Raw genomic sequence first — 17,946 nt, forward strand, 5'->3', positions numbered from 1 at the left:
TATTTCAGGGACTTTGTCTTTAAAAAGGTCAAATATTTTTTAAAGTAGCATGATAGACCAGTCTTGGGCACATACTCTGTAAGTGAAGGGAGAGCCAGGATGCCATAGTCAGGAGAATGGCTGCTGCTGGTAGCCTCTTTATCTGCAGCCCCAAAATCTCCATGCATGGGCACTGTGCTTAAAAACAAACACATCCTTTTAGTCTTCATCTTAAGGAACAACAGGAACTCTGGGGTGAATCTGTAGGTTGTGTGCTGACACCCTGCTCTTGGTTGCTTTCACACCCCTATTCTGATAATCTGATATGTTTCATGTCCTTATACTGTAATGTATATACAGTATGTTAAGGAGAACAGAGGAAAGCTATTGTTCTTGTATGGGTCTGCAGATAATGACAGATCAAGCTGAAGATGTACATACAGGGTAAGCCTAAAAACTTGCTGGTCCCAGCAAGTAGCAATAATTTTGATTATTAAAAGTAAAGCAGGGAAATACCCCATGTGAACTTGGTGGCTTATTTTGACAATTCTGCAGAAATAGATATTTGCAGTTAAAAAAATGAAGTGATCCTGCTTAATCATTAAATTGCATTTCCCCTTTATCCTAGAGGTAAGATAAGAAAATGCTTGTTCTTGAAGCAAGGCTTCATTTACTTGGTTTTTGGTAACGGTAACAAGATCTTACTCTCAGCTTAGTTTTTATTGCCATAAGTGAAGGAACATTCAAACTGAAAAATGTATGCAGGAGAGGTGCAAAAGGGAAAAATCTCATAGTATGCTACTGGCTTTCTTTAAAAAAAGAAAACAAAAAACAGCCCATTTTTGGCTCTATTTGACATACTGCTCAATTCAGCCATTGCTATTGCAGCATATATTGTTACTAAACAGTACACCCAGTGCCAAAAGGCTGAATGTGGATATTGTCATGTAATTCTGACACTATTTCTAATCATTATATATAATTTCCCTTTAATTCTTATCTGTTACCATGTTATCTAAACTGTTACTTAAAACTCCACATCAACAACTTAAAATCCCAGATATAATAATAGGATTTGTTACAAATATAATTTGTAAGAAAGGTAAGAGAAATGTAGAAGCCTAGGGCTAAACCCAGAGCAGCCCTACATGCAAGGGGCTGTGTGGCAGAGGACAAGACATTTTTGCTGATTTCTCCCCTTCCTGCAGCCTTCCATTCCTCCCCCTATGTTCTAGAGCCCCTCCCACCAACTCTTCAGAGTAGATGTTCAGATTGTAGATAGGAGGAGGTGAAGGGGAAATTGGTGCAAATTGCTATTATATATGCTTACATAAATATTATTGGGGTTAAATTATTCTACTTATTTTGAACACACTTCGAGGGATTTTATTTTGCCAAGAACATGTTCACACAATATCCGTGTTTTATATAAGAGGTTACTACAATAATAAACCATACAGCACTGAGATGGTAATTTTCCAGTATTAGAAAAGTTGTGAAAATGTAGTGTGTGCCAAATAACTAGTATAAGCCTAACATTTTATTATAAATACCTTTGTTTTCATTAAATAATCTATGAAATTATTCCATATGTTCATCTGCATGTGTTTGTTGGTTGCTTTGATTAGAACCTCATTTCATATTAAGGTTTTACCTGTGGAATTGTATTTTGAAATGTCTTGGCTTTTTATGATCACTTGTAACAGTCCAAACTGCTAAATTTTAGTTACTAAATAGTTACAAAAATTCTTGTTTGATTTTTTTTTATTAAAAGTTGAGTATCTTTAGAGATGTGACTGTTTTGAAGCAAGCTAAAAAAATTCATTCTGCAGAACTTCAGAACCCATTTCTTTAAGAAAAGTAACAAACATAGTTACAATTTTACAAGTATATTATTACACTTTTTATTGATTTTTCTAAAATATTTGGATATTCCAAGGGCTAATTTTTGTATGACAGTATTAACATATAATTTTTTCCTGTACACTTTAACACTAGCCAAGACTATTAATAAAAATAATAAATCATAATGCGTGTGTCTGCTTAATTCATTGGATAAGTTAAGAATGAACAAATGCTTGTATGAAACATGTAAAATTGTTTTGCTGCTTAAGATAAAGAATCTTCTGTAACTAGCTCTGTGAGAGTGTGAAATAAAATAACTTGTGTTCAGTACTTAAAAGCATTTCTCTGAATAGAAGATGTAAAAAGTGGAGTCCCTCTCAAGGATTGGTATCGGGACCTGTGCTTCTTAACTAGTTCATAAAGGATCTAGAGTTAGGGGTGAGCAGTTCCAGATTTGCTGTTGATACTAAACTGTTCAGGGTTGTTAAAAAGATTGTGAAGAGCTCCAAAAGGACTTGCTTAAACTGAGTGAATGGGTGCTAAAATGGCAAATGGAATTAAATGTAAACAAGGGTAAAGTGATGCACGTTGGGGGGGAAATATGTGTTCATGGGGATTTAAACTGGCAGTAAATGGTCAGTGCACCTCAAAAGGCATAGAGTTGCAAAAGGTTCATCAAAATCATCAAGGGGATAAAGCAGCACCCCATTAGGAAAGGTTGCAGCAATTGAGACAGTTTAGAAAAGTTTATAAGGTTATGCATGGCATGGAGAAAGTGGATAGAGAAAGTTTCTTCCTCTTCTGACATCCAGTGAAGCTGAATGTTGGACGATTCAGAACAGATAAAAGAAAGTACTGCATGCAGCTCATGGTTGAACTGTGGAACACACTCTCGCAAGAAGCAGTAATGATCACCAACTTGAAAGGCTTTAAAAGAGAATTGGGACAAATTCATGGAGTGTCAGGCCATCAGTGGTTACTAGTGACAATGGCTATGTTTTCCTCCCCAGTCATGCGGTAATGCTTCTGAATACCAGTTGCTGGAAATCACAGGAGGGGAAAGTGCGCTTAAGGGTTTGCCACAGTTAGAACTGGACTAGATGGGCCCTTGGACTGATCCAACAGGCTCTTGGGTTCACAAGAGAAGTTGAGAAGACACAGTTGATACATCTGAAGTTGAGAGAGACAGTTCTATTTAAAATGTTCACATTCGGTGAAATACCAGCTTGCTAGATTCCAAGGTCCATTTATGTTCAGAATACAGTGGTACCTCAGGTATTTAATTCGTTCCGGAAGTCTGTACTTAACCTGAAACTGTTCTTAACCTGAAGTACCACTTTAGCTAATGGGGCCTCCTGCTGCTGCCGCGCCGCCGGAGCACAATTTCTGTTCTCATCCTGAAGCAAAGTTCTTAACCTGAAGCACTATTTCTGGGTTAGCGGAGTCTGTAACCTGAAGCGTATGTAACCTGAAGCGTATGTAACCTTGAGGTACCACTGTAGTGTGATCAGTATTTGCAGGGATGCCAACAGGAATTTGGGGGCCAACTATACCGTAAGTTGATTGGGCCCTCTGCTGCAGTATTTTATGTTGTATTTGTATGCTTTTTTGCAAGTGGTGGTAGAAGGCCCAAATCTGGCTACACAGTACAGTAAGGTGTCTGACAAGCAGAATGTATTATTTTTATCTGTAAGCTGCCATGAGTCCCTGTCAAAAGCTCCAGCTTCACCCATTGGCTAAAAATACTGAAAGGCAGGAAGCAAAGGTGCAATCAACAGCAGCAGAAAATAGAATTGTGACATCAGGATATTGACATCAAATTTGGATAAGGATCTGGTCCAGCGGCCAAATCAGATTCCCCATCCTGCCTTTACTGCAGTCAAGCCATCTCACTCTCTCGTTTTAACAGTAAATAAAGGTGGTAGCTTTCACTGGAGGTATCGAGGACAAACTTAAAATGGAAATTAATGGGAGCCTTTCTCAATTACCTTGCCTGGACCTGGGGATCTGCCTAAGCAGGCAGCCCATGAACATTAAAGGGTGCATGTTTTGTGATGCTTGAGACTTAAAGGAACACAAATGAAAAACAAGTTTTTCAGAGCGTTTAAACTGTAGCTGATATGACCAATATTTCTGATCCTGCAGGTGGTTCATTGATCAGTGTTCCTTTATATCTTCCTACCTCAAAGATCTGTTCTTGTTCAAGCACCCTGACCAAAATTTATGAGGATTTATAATTTTTAGTATCTCATCTGAAAAGTGTTTAGTTTCTAATTTAATATTTTTTTATTATCAAAAGTTGGGGGGAAATTGGCAAAGCTGTGAATTTCAGTGAACTCCGATTGTACAGAATCTCATGACTAAATTAAAAACTATAGAAAATAATTATAGGGCAATCCTGTATCTGCTTCCTGAAAAGTATGCCCCAGTATATGTCATGGGGCTTAATCCCAAATAAGATACACTAAATTGCAGCCTGAATAAATTAAATATATGATATATAAGAAACAAAGGGTTTTTGCAAAAAACTTCAAAATTGATTTGTGAACTTTAGTTCAACAATTACATTATCACATACACATGTTTATTACTTCTTCATAGATTGTTATATCAAACAGCAGAGAACGCTTAGCATTGCAGAAATGTTGATATCTAAAATAAACCACAGTAATAGCCCTGCAATTACCAACCATATATTGAATCAACAAAAGGGGTGAAAGTCTGCATTATGTTTTTAAACCTGGATTATTAGAGCAGAATGTTAAACCTCACAGTTAAATGTTGGTAATCCTACCTACATTTTGTAGTATTGAATTTTCTTTCTTTCCATGACCCTTATACCAAATGAGCGAAAAAAGAATGTTTAGAGAGACTCCTTGCTTAAACATGTTTCTCTTTAGTTGATTAAAAGTTTGTTTAGTTTAATCTAGCTACAGATGAGGTAACCTTTTAAAAATTTACCAGCCTTTAAGTAATGGAAAAACTCGCTCCAGGCTTTTCTTTAGAGCTTGAACAATAGTCACAGGGGGAAGCAATTTAGCAGTGGAATCTTTTTCCCCTGTCGTTGGGTAAATAATTGCTTATGGCCACAATCCTATACTCAACTGAGAGTATGGACTTGTCCACATTTGAGCATTTGGCTATTAAGCCAGTTTCCACCCCAGTAAAATGAGACAGGAGTTGTCCACACCAACAAATATTTGTGTATGAGAAGCAACTTCAGTCTTTTTCATTCATAAAAATAGGCATTCCCTTTTCTGTTTGTCTCTGCCTTCTAATTAGCTGATTATCTTATGCCAGTTAAGAGCCAACAGAGGTTGCACTCAGTGGTGTGTGAACCTTGTTCTTAAAAAAATAAATCCCAATTACTGTGCAAAAGCACCCTATCGTGCAACAGTAAATTTGCTTCTGGACTTTTCTGGTGTTGTAGAAATCTGAGGGATCAAAATAAATGTACAGTATGACTAAGCTCCTGGTGAAATGATCATGCTGTTGAAATGATTATGCATGACACCTAGGGAGTTTATGTTCATATGAGGCCCCGACTCTTGTCACCTCCACTGGCATGGTACATTTCCTGTTTGTGCAAGCAGAAAGTTTAGGAAATATACGTGCCACACAGCTATTCATAAGGGTACATTTGGTATGATGCCATCCAGCTAGAGTGATGAGAGATGAAGTGAATCTGGATTGCTGAGGTTTGCTGCTCTGCCCAGTATTTCTGCTTCAAGGAGCTCATTTTTCACACACTGACCAGTTTTCTCATTATCACCTTAACCATGCCCTAATACAATGTAGCAAGGAAGGGAGTGAACAAGGAGAGAACCTATTGAGGTATTGGTGCATTTCACATTCCAACAGTAAGGTAAGTTCCCTCTCTGGAAATTTTGATATTTGTATGCTGAACAGTGTCCTATGTACAACCCAATGATGCGGTAGTAGCTGAACTCATTGGTAGCTTGTACTTTGAACAATGGATACAAATAATTCAGATTCAGCTGGAGGATAGGCCTTCCTCTCCAATCTGGTAATATATATATATTTGTTTAGCAGTACTAACTGCATTCAAGGTCACGTAAACTTATGCTATCCGTTCTTAGTATTATTCTCATAACAGGACTCTCCTTCCCATACATTCTAATAAAACTCGCACAATTTTGTGCCAATTTAATATATTTGAACTTGGAGCCAGTGTGCTGCGTGCAGATAAGAATGTAAGCAGGACAAAATGAAGGCAAAATACAAGTGTTTTGAGATAAAATAATAAGAAAAAAACAACTTGCATTGTATTTACTGCTTCAAGTTAGGGAGCCCAAGTAAAGTGATGAAGCAAATATTTGAATATATATAGCTAGCATGCAACAATTTGATTTAAAATTGGAAGTTTCCACTTTGGATTTGTTCTCCCACAGCATGGTGCAAGCTCTGAATATGAACAGTGGATAAGAGTTGAAACAGCAGCAGCAGCAGCACAACTGGACCCTTTCTTCTGCTCCAGTTGAAACAAAACACATCTGTCCCATATTGAGCTCTACAGCCACAGCCAGCGCTGTAGCTCTCCAACAGTTTAACTTCACCCCTCAAAGGCGCACTCCTCCATTATCTCCTGAGACAGCCGGATGCCAACTAATATAGATAATTTACACTGGTGCCAGAATTAAAATTTAGCTGTACACATGTACAGTATGTAGGACTTGGGAGGAAACTTCATTGAGCAGAGTGGAACTGAGTAAATATGAAATACTGTTTTATTCCTCTGTCATCATGCAATCAGGAATCATTCCCACAAGAGGGCGATACATCATTACATTTTAAAAAGATTTGGTTTGCAACATCCCTCATTCACATGAGCAACATACCACACTTCGTTGGATGAGCGTCACAGAATAGACACAGGGACCTCACCTGTTCGCCAAAAAAATCTCAAAGATTATAGACAGGGGCTCCGAAGTTGCATCCACAAGTTCCTTTAATACCCCTGGGTGCAATTCATCAGGCCCTAGAGATGTGAATTCATTTAAAGTAGCTAGGTGTTCCTTTACCACCTCTTTTCCTATCTTGGCTGCAGCTTCCTTTTTGCATCATTTATTCTGTTATCACAAAGTTTTTTTCTCAGTTTTCTCCACGCAGAGAACCTACTACATACTTGCTTGTTCCTCCTCTTGCTCCTAACATAGCTGAACAACCTCTTGCAAGCCTGAGCTCATTGTGAGCTTTGGCTCACTTGACCTTCACTCTGCAACTGTTGGCTACTCATGTATACTCTTCCTTAGTGATTTCCTCTTTCTTACATTTCTTATACATGCCATTCTTAAATCTCAGCTCTTTAGATGCATCCCACTTTTATTTATTGTTGAAATTGTCTACATTTGTGCCTTCAATATTTCATCTTTAAAAAACTCCCAACCATCTTGGACTTCCTTCTCTTTGATAATTTCTGACCATGGGATCTCACCCAGTAGTTCCTTAAGCTTTTTGAAATCAACCTTCTTAAAGTCCAGAATGCATGTCTGACTACACTCAGTTTTCCTTTGCTTGTGTATCATGAAACACAAGAGGACACAATCACTTCCTCCCAAGGTCCCCGGAACTTCCACTTCATCAGTTCCTCCCTTTTGGTGAGGACCAGGTTCAAGACAAATGATCCCCTTGTTGTTTCTTTCACCTTCTGGGAAATGAAATTGTCAGAGATTTGCAGATGAAGGGCGGTGTACAAATAATAATAATAATAATAATAGAATTTGTTGGCCCTTACATTATTGGCAGAGTTTGAGTTCCAGCAGATATCAGAGTAGTTGAAATCTCCCATGACTACTATATTTCTCCTTTTTGAATGTTTGAAAGAGGACGAGATGGTTGGACAGTGTTCTCGAAGCTACCAGCATGAGTTTGACCAAACTGCCGGGAGGCAGTGGAAGACAGGAGTGCCTGGCGTGCTCTGGTCCACGGGGTCACGAAGAGTAGGACACGACTAAACGGCTAAACAACAACAACATCATTGAAGTCTTCAGTCTAGCTTGGAGGTCTATCTATAGCAGACACCCACAGTAAGGTCACTGCTGTTTTCCTCTCCTAAAAGTTTTACCCATTTACTATCAATTTGCCTTCCATGCTCCAGGTCATGGATCTCTTCACAATATACACATCCTTTACATATAATGCTGCTGCTCCTCCCTTTCTGTTTGGTCTATTCCTTTTGAACAAGAGTTGTTTATACATTATTTGCTAGCTTTGATTTGATCACTTGAGTGGGTCTTTTTGCCTTGTTTTCTTTGCTTCATATTCTGTAAGCTTATTCTTTAGGAAGTAACAAGGCGTTTGAACTTCAAAATTGATGAAAAAGAAGTTGCAGAGCATGTATGCGTTTGAACATATATCTATGCTTAGTCTAGTATATTTGCAGAAGGACGTTTTTCTTATAAGAGCTAGCTAAAACAATAAACCTGTTTTATCACCAGTAAGTACAATTAAAATCAATTAGTTTGCAATAATAGTGTTATTTTATCAACAATATAACTAAATATGCTCCCAGTATTTAAAGGGTTAAAAAGAAACCAATTATGTGCTGCTATAAAATACATATACTTTTTGAGGCATTGAATAAAAGTAGGTAGTGCTTGTTGGTATCTACACAATACAATTCAAAATAACTTCTTACATGAGCCCTGTTGCTAACTTGCACAGTAAAGGCTTAGAGGACAAGCTATATTTACAGTTAACTATAATATAATGTATGTATATGATACAGGGGGTGTATCTCTTACATCTTTAAAAATTAAATTTTTTCCTTCATTTCTTGTAGTCTTCCCAAACCCCTTCCCTTTACAGTGCTAGCTTCTTATTTATGCATTTGCTTAATTTTCTCACTGATGCTTTCAACGGGTCCCATCCTACTCTTTACAAGCTTGTGTAAAAATAGCCTTATTTTAGCCTTTGCTTTGGTCTAGTATGAAATAAGTTGCAAGGGATGTAATAATGGATTTGAGAGTCATTGTGACGTGTGGGGAACCTTTTTTGCGGGGCTGGTCTCCCTTTCTCTAGCCTCCCTATATAGTGGTACCTCGGGTTAAGTACTTAATTCGTTCCAGAGGTCCGTTCTTAACCTGAAACTGTTCTTAACCTGAAGCACCACTTTAGCTAATGGGGCCTCCTGCTGCCACCGCAGCACCGGAGCACGGTTTTTGTTCTCATCCTGAAGCAAAGTTCTTAACCTGAGGTACTATTTCTGGGTTAGCGGAGTCTCTAACCTGAAGCGTATGTATCCTGATGCGTACGTAACCCGAGGTACCACTGTACTTCCCCATGGTCCATCACCATTTAATAGACACAGCTCTTCTCATTGTGGGAAGGTTGCTGGGCACCACTGCTGTAAGGGGCTTGGAACAGCTTCCAAAAGTGGTACCTACCCAGCCCATTCTCTGTTGCTAGCCCTTCCCTTGAGAAAGACTAGTGGGGGAGATATTGGGTGTTCATGGTGGAAGGTGACATCAATGGTGGCACCCAAGAGACAGAAAGGATAGAACCTTTTTAATGGAAGATGTGCCTGATTTAGGGACGGAATCAGCTAGCAAGGACTGTGTGGATGAGGAATGGGCAAGAAATAGATTTCAATGTTTGTTTTTATTAAAAGGCCAATGTGGGGGTGAGATAATAGAAATATCTGAGGAGCAAGGGTACAGCCTGTGAGCTTCCCATCCCTGCTCCAAAGAATGGGAACTTGTTTTTAGAATAGACATATTTCTTGTTTTTCAAAACCAGTGGCTGCTGGTGCCCTGCAAAAATGTTAGTTATTCAAGCTTCAGTAATTTGACCCTCCCAGCTCTGCTTGTGCAAACTTCTCCCTGACTAATGGAACAACAAGTTTACAGAAGTTTCTACAAATTTTCCATTCATTTATTTGAAAGCTCGTCTGAAATGGGGTAGCCTAAGCTAGTAAGACTGGCTGTGCCACTAGAGTGTGTAGGAGTTGGTTCATGCTACAAATCACTGATAGCCTTTTCCTCTATGAATTTGTCTAAAGCCAAAGTGAATTGCCATTATTACATCTTGCAGTAGATAATTCCACTGGTTGTTTTTTTTTTAAAAAAGAAAATACACTGTGCAGAAAAATCCTTCCTCTTGTCTGTCCTGAATCTCCCATTATTCAGCTTCATTGAATGATCCCAGGTTCTAATATTTCTCTTTATTTCTCTTTCAGGTCAAAGCAAACTGAAAAAGGACAGAAGACATCCCAACATCAAGCTGAGAGTACAGGCATCAAGCCCCTGCCTCACACAAGGAAGAGTGGCACTTCTTGATAAGCAAATTATTCAAATACTGGCAGGCATTGCTCCACGGCATCTTCAGAACTACAGAGAACCACTGCAGGCACTGATGCTTCTTGTATACAGAGTGAACACTTGCCACTTTAGCCAATTGCACCTTTGCCACAGAAGGCTGTTGTGGTTAGTAGCACAGTTGTGTGGGTGCCATAGGTCCTCAGTTCATTCTCTGTGCCCTGTATCAAAGAGTCCTCAAGTCATAGACAGACTAAGCAAATTCGGGCATAAATCTTTCCCTCTCATGCTAGATAGACAAACAGACAGACAGACAGAGAGAGACACACAAGGGTGTTGCTTTAAATACCACCACACCCTTCCTCAGTGTGGACCATGAGGTGGTGGCCCATGTGGTGTGCAAAATTTAGACTTTTGTTCTTGGCCATTCATCAAGAACATAGAGCTGCTGTGATGGGGAGAGGAAGCTTTTACCACAAGTAGGACATCTGCACATGGGTCCTTAGAAAATGCTAAATTGGACATTTTGAGTGCAAGTAACATAAACCTCAGTAATTTTTGATTATACTCTTTTAAGTTCAGAAAACTACATTGGTTCATGTGGGCAGAAGGCCAAAGGGCAGTCTATCTCAACAGCACAAATGACAGGGTGTTAGCACTTCTAAGGAATTCTGCTTCTCTCAAATGTTCATGTTCCTCCCTCACTTTCTAATGGTTGCTGTTGTCTTTCCACCCACTAATACAATTTAGATCCTAAACTTCAGTTTTAAAAGGAACAATACTAAATTCATGATACAAACTGAAGTAAAATTAAACTTGGCCCACTACATTATTGACCCACCAAGCTGAATACAGCTCATTAAATTTATGTACTGTGACCCACCAGGGGCCTGAAAAAGTATGCTACTGCAAAAACAGGGGACATTATCAAACCTGGCAGGCCACAGTACATATCAAATAGGCTGCATTTGGCTAGGTGTGTCCCAAGCTATGCAGGCCTGCCCTAGACAGTGACCTTGACACTTAAGAAGGTTTACTACATTAGCTGCTGTATCAGTCAGGAAATGCAGACACAAAGCCAGGCAAGAGAGTCTCGTTTATTTGATGTGGGAGGTGGGAGCAAGCACTTAAATTGATACTAGAATTATAATTCATTATGGGCAAGGAAAATAATTAAAAATAAATGTCACCTTAGTGTTTTAATCACCTTGGTGTTTTAACATTCATTAGCAATGACACTGAGAGCTAAGGTGAGATTGTCTTACTCAGCAATTGGACAGAACAGAGCTTGCATGTTTTCCCTTACTCTATTGTAAGTTAAAGGTTTAGATAGTTTAGGGTTGTTGTTGTTTTAAAAAATGGAAGCTGTAATGATATACGGGTGAGTCTGGATTATCCCATCTGCTGCAACCACCAAACTCCTATGATCCTTGAATGAAAACGAATCACCGGATCTGGATGGAATCCACCTGAGCATTCTAAAAAGACTGAAGGATTAAAATGTCAATCTTCTAACAAAAATCTGTAACTCGCCCCAAAGCTTGGCATCCGTCAGAGAACTGAAAGCAATCTATGTGGCACCAGTGTTTAAAAGAGGTTGGTTCTATGAAGTTACAGGCCCATTAGCTGAACATTTGTTAAAGATAAAATCATTGATCATACTTAATAGTAAGACTTGCTGTAGAATCAACATGGCATGGCTTCTACAAAGCTCTGTCTCACTATCCTTTTAGAGCTCTTTGAAAGTCTTCACAAGCATGTGGCGAGGGGAAATTTGGTAAAAATTATATACTTGGACTTTCAAAAGGCTTTGACTAGAACTCTTGTCAAAAATTCATAATTCAAAAGGACTCCCTGTAACCGCTGAACAGCTGATCAGTAATTTCAGCAAGCCTTTTTGCAGTCCATCTGCAGATGCAGTTTGGATTCAAACTGTACCTGCAAATGGGCAAAGAAAGGCTCACTGACAGTGGATATAGTAGTAATGGTTCTATATAGATAGCTATAAGCAATCTCCTCTAAGTTTAGATACCACATGCTATAAATACCAGTTGTATGAGAACAAGAGAATTAGAGGGCTATTCATGTCCTGCTTGTGCGCTACCTGTAGGCATCTTGTTGGCCAGTGTGGGAAGAAGACAAAACCTCTAAACAAAGCCATCTATTGTTTCAGAAGTTGTTCACTGTCTTTTTGGCACCCTAACCCACTCGTACCAGTATGGTGCATTCCAGATGCTGTGGACTATAACTTCCACTGGCCTCATCTCCCACAGCCAAGTCAGGGAAGATAGATGTTATAGACTAAAATATATGGAGGACACCTGCCCTAAACATCTGATAGACGCCTCTAAAAGTTAACATCATGCATTGGTTTATATAAGCTTTTGGGTGCCTACTGGCTAATTAACAATTAAAATAAGATACACTTGTAAGAATAATTTGAATTGCAAACTTATTTGGTCTGGACTTATTATTGTGTTCTTAATCATACATAATACATGTGAAAGATGGCAATCTTGCCATCATATCTGAAGTGTGTTGATAGAACCTGATTGTTTCCATTTATATATGTAAATATGGGTCACCAAGTTTTTCTCTGATTTAAAAAAGAGCCCAGCTTTTAATGGATTTTTATATATTAAGTGTTTGGATAAAATGCTCATCATTGTACCTCTTCAGAAAAGGAACAAAAATAGTACAACACACACTTGTTTCATTAGATCTGGGATTTCTGTCCCTTCTTCCCCAACACACATTGAGCAACACTCTTCAAAACATGATAATAACTCTTTAGCACTATCAGGAACATATAGAGCAAGCTTTAAATAAATTTATCAAGCCACCACCCTTGAAAAGTACATATTGCTTATGCAATAGGATTATGGAAACATGTTGTCAGAGACACTTAGGGGAAAGGGATAGTCATCCACAACAGGAAGAATGTTCCACATTATTTTGAATGATAAGTATTATTTTCCCTTGCTTATCAGTTAGGTATGGGTTGATGCATTACCTAGGATCAAACTACAAAGCTAGGCTCCTGTAAATCCACTTGTTCCACAAACTCCTCCTCTTAATCTTCCTCTACAACTAAATTGAAGGGCTGATCCATGCTGTCATTTGTCGCATGTCAAACACGTTTTTAATATGAAATAATTGTGCAGAAAGGTCCTTGCATTTTCCATTTACAGGAGCATTATACCACCTGTAAATACTGAGAAAGAAAACTGGGTATAAGGATCATCATACCCTGCTTGACCTAATAAGGAAGGCAATTATTTCCGATGACGTTCACGATTTTAATTTAAAGCGGTTTTTGTATTCCTCCCGCAAGTTGCATGTAAAACTCAACTGACACTATATAAAAACTGCCAATGCTTTTCAACTTCTCTTCGGCTTTGAGTGTGCATTTGTGAAAGACAAAAGCGCAACTTCACATACGTTTGCCTTCTCAAGTTTTTGAACGTATGGGTGGGCCACGCATTACAACAAACACGTTTGAGATCCCCCGAATTTTATTTGTTTTGCCTCAGCTGCGAGGAGAGGCGTCGTGTCTGATTTTTTTTTTTAGTTTACTTTTGTTTTACTCCACACCTCATTCTCCCCCACCCCCCACATCCCCAAGAGCTGCAGGCATCTGGGGAGTGGCTGCCGTGACTTTCCCTTACACGTAAAGAAGCTTGGCAGGAAAATCTCGTCGCTTTCACCGGTTCAACCCGATCCAGCTTCGCACTGACGAGCGAGGTGTGGTTGCGGAGACAGAAATGGCAGTTGGGCCGGAGAAGAGCTCCCGTGGGGTCGAGCGCGGAGGCGGTTATGGGGCAGCCTCTGACCGAGACAGTCAGGAGAGAGGTCCTTCGCTTGGCCCCATTACTCCTCAGTGCCCTTATTATGGTGGCGCTTGTGGCAGTTTAATAGCCTCCGGTAAAGGCTGTTAACGCCGTCGCCGCGCCTCGCTTGCTTTTCTTCCTTCGAGCCACCCGTAGCCGGGAGTGAAGAGCCCCGCCCAGTAAGCAGGTCCCGCCCACCGCCGAGGCTGCTGACTCGGGGCTCGCGGAAGACGGCCCTCCCTGAGGAACTCCGCGGCAGCCAATGAGAGAGGCGCTTCTGGCGCGAGGGGGTGGCGGCGATGGCGCCGGCCTCCTGAGGGGCGGATGGGGGGGCGGAGGGAAGCCGAGGAGGCACGCGAGAGCGGGGAAGTGGGCGCGCAGCTGAGGCGGCTGCGTCTCGCGGTGTGGTCGTCGACTGAGATGTCGGTCTGAGGTGAGAGCGGGGCTGCGGGCAAGGGAGGAAAAGAAGCGAGCTAGGGAAGGGCGCATTCCTCGCCCGGGAGCCGTCGAAGTCGGGGCTGGGCGCCTCCTACCCTCCCTCGGAGTTGCTTGGAGTGGGGGGCGCTACCTCAGCAGCCCCCTTTTCCCGCTTCGGTTTGCCGCCGCCAGCCTATCTCGGCGGCTTCGTGGCCCGAGGGGACTCGGAAGCTGCAGGGTAGGGGGAGGTCAGTCCGTCGGGGACGGGAGGGGCGTGAATTCAGCGGCAGAAAACACGACCTTTGCTCGGGAGAGAAACACGGCCGCGTCCCTCATCCCCCGCGGGGCGCGGCAGGGCAAGGACGAGCAGCGCGGAGTCCCTTTCCGAGAGACGTTGGAGGAACGGCTTTCGGTGGCTGCTGTCCGGTTGCCTCGCCCGACTCAAACCTGGTGTGTTACAAGTGGGCTGCGCAATTCTGAGATACGCAGGGGGGCATCCTTAAGTGTGTTGTAGTTCTGCGTGCTTTTAGAACTTCTTGTTGCCTTCCCGTCCCAGTTCGAGCTCTGTTCTTAAATATGAGACGCGGCTCTTCCCCCCGATCGCGTTTTTTTAACACCACCTGGCGCATGCTGCTCTCATTATGGTTGATTTGGTGCAAATAACGTCAGTTTTTCCAAGACGTTGGTTTCAAAGGGTATACTTGAGGGTTCCTCCCCCCCCCCCCACTTCTAGAAGGCTTGTAGAGTACTTACTTACAACTACTTTCAAAGGACAGTAATTAGGTGGCCATATGCTCACATAGTTGTTTCTAATTATTTATGCAACCCAGCCTTTGATAGCGTTTGGCTCTAATGAGGAGCCTACGTGCTTTATGCTTTGGAGTTTTGCAAAAAAAATAATGCTCGCAGACCCCACCCTACAGGCTTGGTACAAGCTTTCCCATGAAACCTCCTGGTACCTTACTGTGTGCGCCATTATTTATACTCCAGCTATGGCCAGTGTGCAGACACACAATGATAAATACTTACATGTGCAATCATTATACTAACTAGATTCTCTACATGTGAATTTCAGAGTTAAGTCTTAGCTATATGGAGATGTCTTCCTGAAAATCTGCAGTATGTGAAACTTCCTGAAAGGATTGTTCAGGCTGCAGCTTCTCTGGCATCTAGTTTCATAGTGTGAAAATGGAATTAAAAGGAAAATATTGCAAAAATAAATATCTAATAGTATAAGATGATAGGTGTACTGATCCAGTTCCTGTTTTGCTGCATTGATCTTGTCAATATTCTGTTTGGATCAATACTCTGTATGGCTTGTAAGTGTCTCAAAATGGCCTGATACAGTGGTACCTCAGGTTACATACGCTTCAGGTTACAGACTCCGCTAACCCACAAATAGCACCTCGGGTTAAGAACTTTGCTTCAGGATGAGAACAGAAATCATACTCCAGCGGCGTGGTGGCTGCAGGAGGCCCCATTAGCTAAAGTGGTGCTTCAGGTTAAGAACAGTTTCAGGTTAAGTACGGACCTCCGGAATGAATTAAGTACTTAACCCGAGGTACCACTGTACTTGGAAATCCCCTTTCTGCCAAGTTATTTTAGTCTAGTAAATTATATCTCTTGTAGACATTTAGTTATATTGTAGTAGACTTCATGCAGTTGATCCAAGGCCACCTCTGCCCCATTTCAGAGCCTATTGCCAGCTACTGCCAGCAGGAACACTGCCAGCAGTAGAACTACACCCACAGAGCTTTCAGCAGGTGTGCCAGAAGCCTCTGTGGAGGAGGTTTCTCGCTGACTAGTGAAGCCTTTTGCTGGTAGGAAGGCATCTCTGTGAAGTTCTAACCCCCTCAAGGTTATGGATTGGGGAGTTAGTGTTCCATCCATTTAGTGGGTTTGCTTTGCTTTTTAGCTGGAGTCTTTCATCATTTGTATAATTGGGATTTCAGTTAGGTAGCACTGCTGTGGTAAAGCTTATGTATGTCCAAATTTGCATTTGCAGCTGTATCAGCGGCACACATGGATTTTTCTTGTAGGCTTGGGGGAATAGTAGATTCTGTATACAGTATTTGTTGCAATATCCTTTGATAACTTTTTGTGTTTGATAATGTTTTGCAACAATTGTGTGTCCCCCCCCCCCATGGAGGGTATGAGGATTAATATTTTTCTTAACCCATTCTGGGTTTTCTGTTGTTGATAAAGAATGCATTTTTATTTACAACTGCTGTCTTGCCACATATTTCTGATACAATGCCTGAAAAGTTATCTTCCATCTAGGGTACTCCTCTTGTGTTGCTGCTTATCCCCAAGTCTCATGCAAGGCAGGCACAAAAAGGTTTATATCAGTTATTGCTGAGGTTTGGGCAGCAACAGTTAACACTTAACTTTTCTGAGGATGGAAATTTACAAGCATGCCGTGCTATTTATATCTAACAGTTTATTTTAGCTAAAGTACTTTGATTCTATTCTAGCTATTGATTTGGAATGTTGTGTTAGCCTGTTCTTTCTTAGGAGGTTTAGGGCAGGTAGTAGTTAAATACACATACTAAAAATACGTTTGTTTGAAAAAGAGACACTAAAACTCACCCATCACAACTCCATTTGCAATCCCCTTGTCCAAATAATAAATGTGTCTGTTGTTTCCAGAAGATAGACCTGGACTTAATGGATTACATCCAAAGAAGCCTGCCTGATTGTGCAATAGGATTTTCCTACTTCTCCACACACATCCTGTAGACCCCTGCCCCCACCTGCTCTAGAGTGTTCCCAGAAGATATACCCGAACTTAATGGGTAGTCCCCAGTTCAGCCCCAAAATCTGCTCTAGGGGGTTTTATTAACTGGAACAGATTTGGGGGGCTCTAGGGAGACTTCAGGGGGGAAGAGAAGAGGAAGTCCTGTTGTATAAGTGGAAGTCCGCTTGCACAGTGTTGGATGTCTCTCAGTAAAGCTCTGAAAGATGGGAACTAATAAAGGCGAGGAAATGCTTTTGTTGGTTTGTTTAACAGAATTTATATGACGCTTGAGTGTAAATTTTTTTTTCCTTTAAGTGGTTTACAAAAATAAGTTACTGAAAGTGCCTTTCTACACATCCACCAAGAAATAGCTCACAGTTGAACACAGAAATTATGACTGGACAAACCTCAATGTCTGAATCAACCTAGTGTATATTACTGCTTGCTTCAGAACTCACACTGCATTAATTGGTTACAATATACTCACTGTTCTATTGTTTCAGTTATACTGAATGGACAACTAAAACTGGCATTCCTGACTTGGCTGTTGCAAGCTACTGGTCTTCTAAGTCAGTGTTTCCCAACCTTTTTTGGGCAAAGGCACACTTGTTTCATGAAAAAAATCTCGAGGCACACCACCATTAGAAAATGTTTAAAAAATTAACTCTGTGCCTATATTGACTATATATAAAGTAACTCTCTTTAATAGGAATCAATGAAGGCATATTCTACATATGTAGCTGAAATAGTCGAAAAAATTCTGAGTTGTAAGAATGGGCTTGTATCATGCCAGATGGGGAAAGGTCACTTTTTACTTATGTAAAAATAAATAAATAAATAGTAACAGCATAGAAGGTAATGG

The 17,946-nt window shown here is 40.7% G+C and overlaps 1 protein-coding gene and 1 long non-coding RNA gene across 8 annotated transcripts in view; one reads left to right on the top strand and one right to left on the bottom strand.

Moving 5' to 3' along the window:
• Positions 1-7,397: 7,397 nt before the first annotated feature.
• LOC308586317 lies at positions 7,398-14,143 on the bottom strand. 2 transcript variants are annotated; one of them, XR_014007802.1, is made up of 2 exons: positions 13,769-14,143; positions 7,398-7,489 (listed from the first exon to the last, which is right to left on the bottom strand). It is a non-coding gene; the product is annotated as an uncharacterized lncRNA (long non-coding RNA). The 2 variants fall into 2 exon arrangements; XR_014007803.1 differs by having other exon boundaries at positions 7,398-7,492.
• A 104-nt stretch (positions 14,144-14,247) lies between these two features.
• FARP2 (FERM, ARH/RhoGEF and pleckstrin domain protein 2) overlaps positions 14,248-17,946 on the top strand; it is a 66,501-nt gene continuing 62,802 nt past the window's right edge. For 3 of the 6 annotated variants that reach the window (XR_014007760.1, XM_081192566.1, XM_081192568.1), the window contains exon 1: positions 14,249-14,363. The gene's annotated coding sequence lies outside the window, so the exon portion shown is untranslated. Of the gene's footprint in view, positions 14,364-14,651; positions 14,798-17,946 lie in introns of those variants that run through there. The other 3 variants (XM_081192569.1, XM_081192570.1, XM_081192567.1) reach the window with 2 other exon arrangements.

The sequence above is a fragment of the Podarcis bocagei genome, assembly GCF_964188305.1.
Source record: "Podarcis bocagei genome assembly, chromosome: 4".
Taxonomy (NCBI): domain Eukaryota; kingdom Metazoa; phylum Chordata; class Lepidosauria; order Squamata; family Lacertidae; genus Podarcis; species Podarcis bocagei.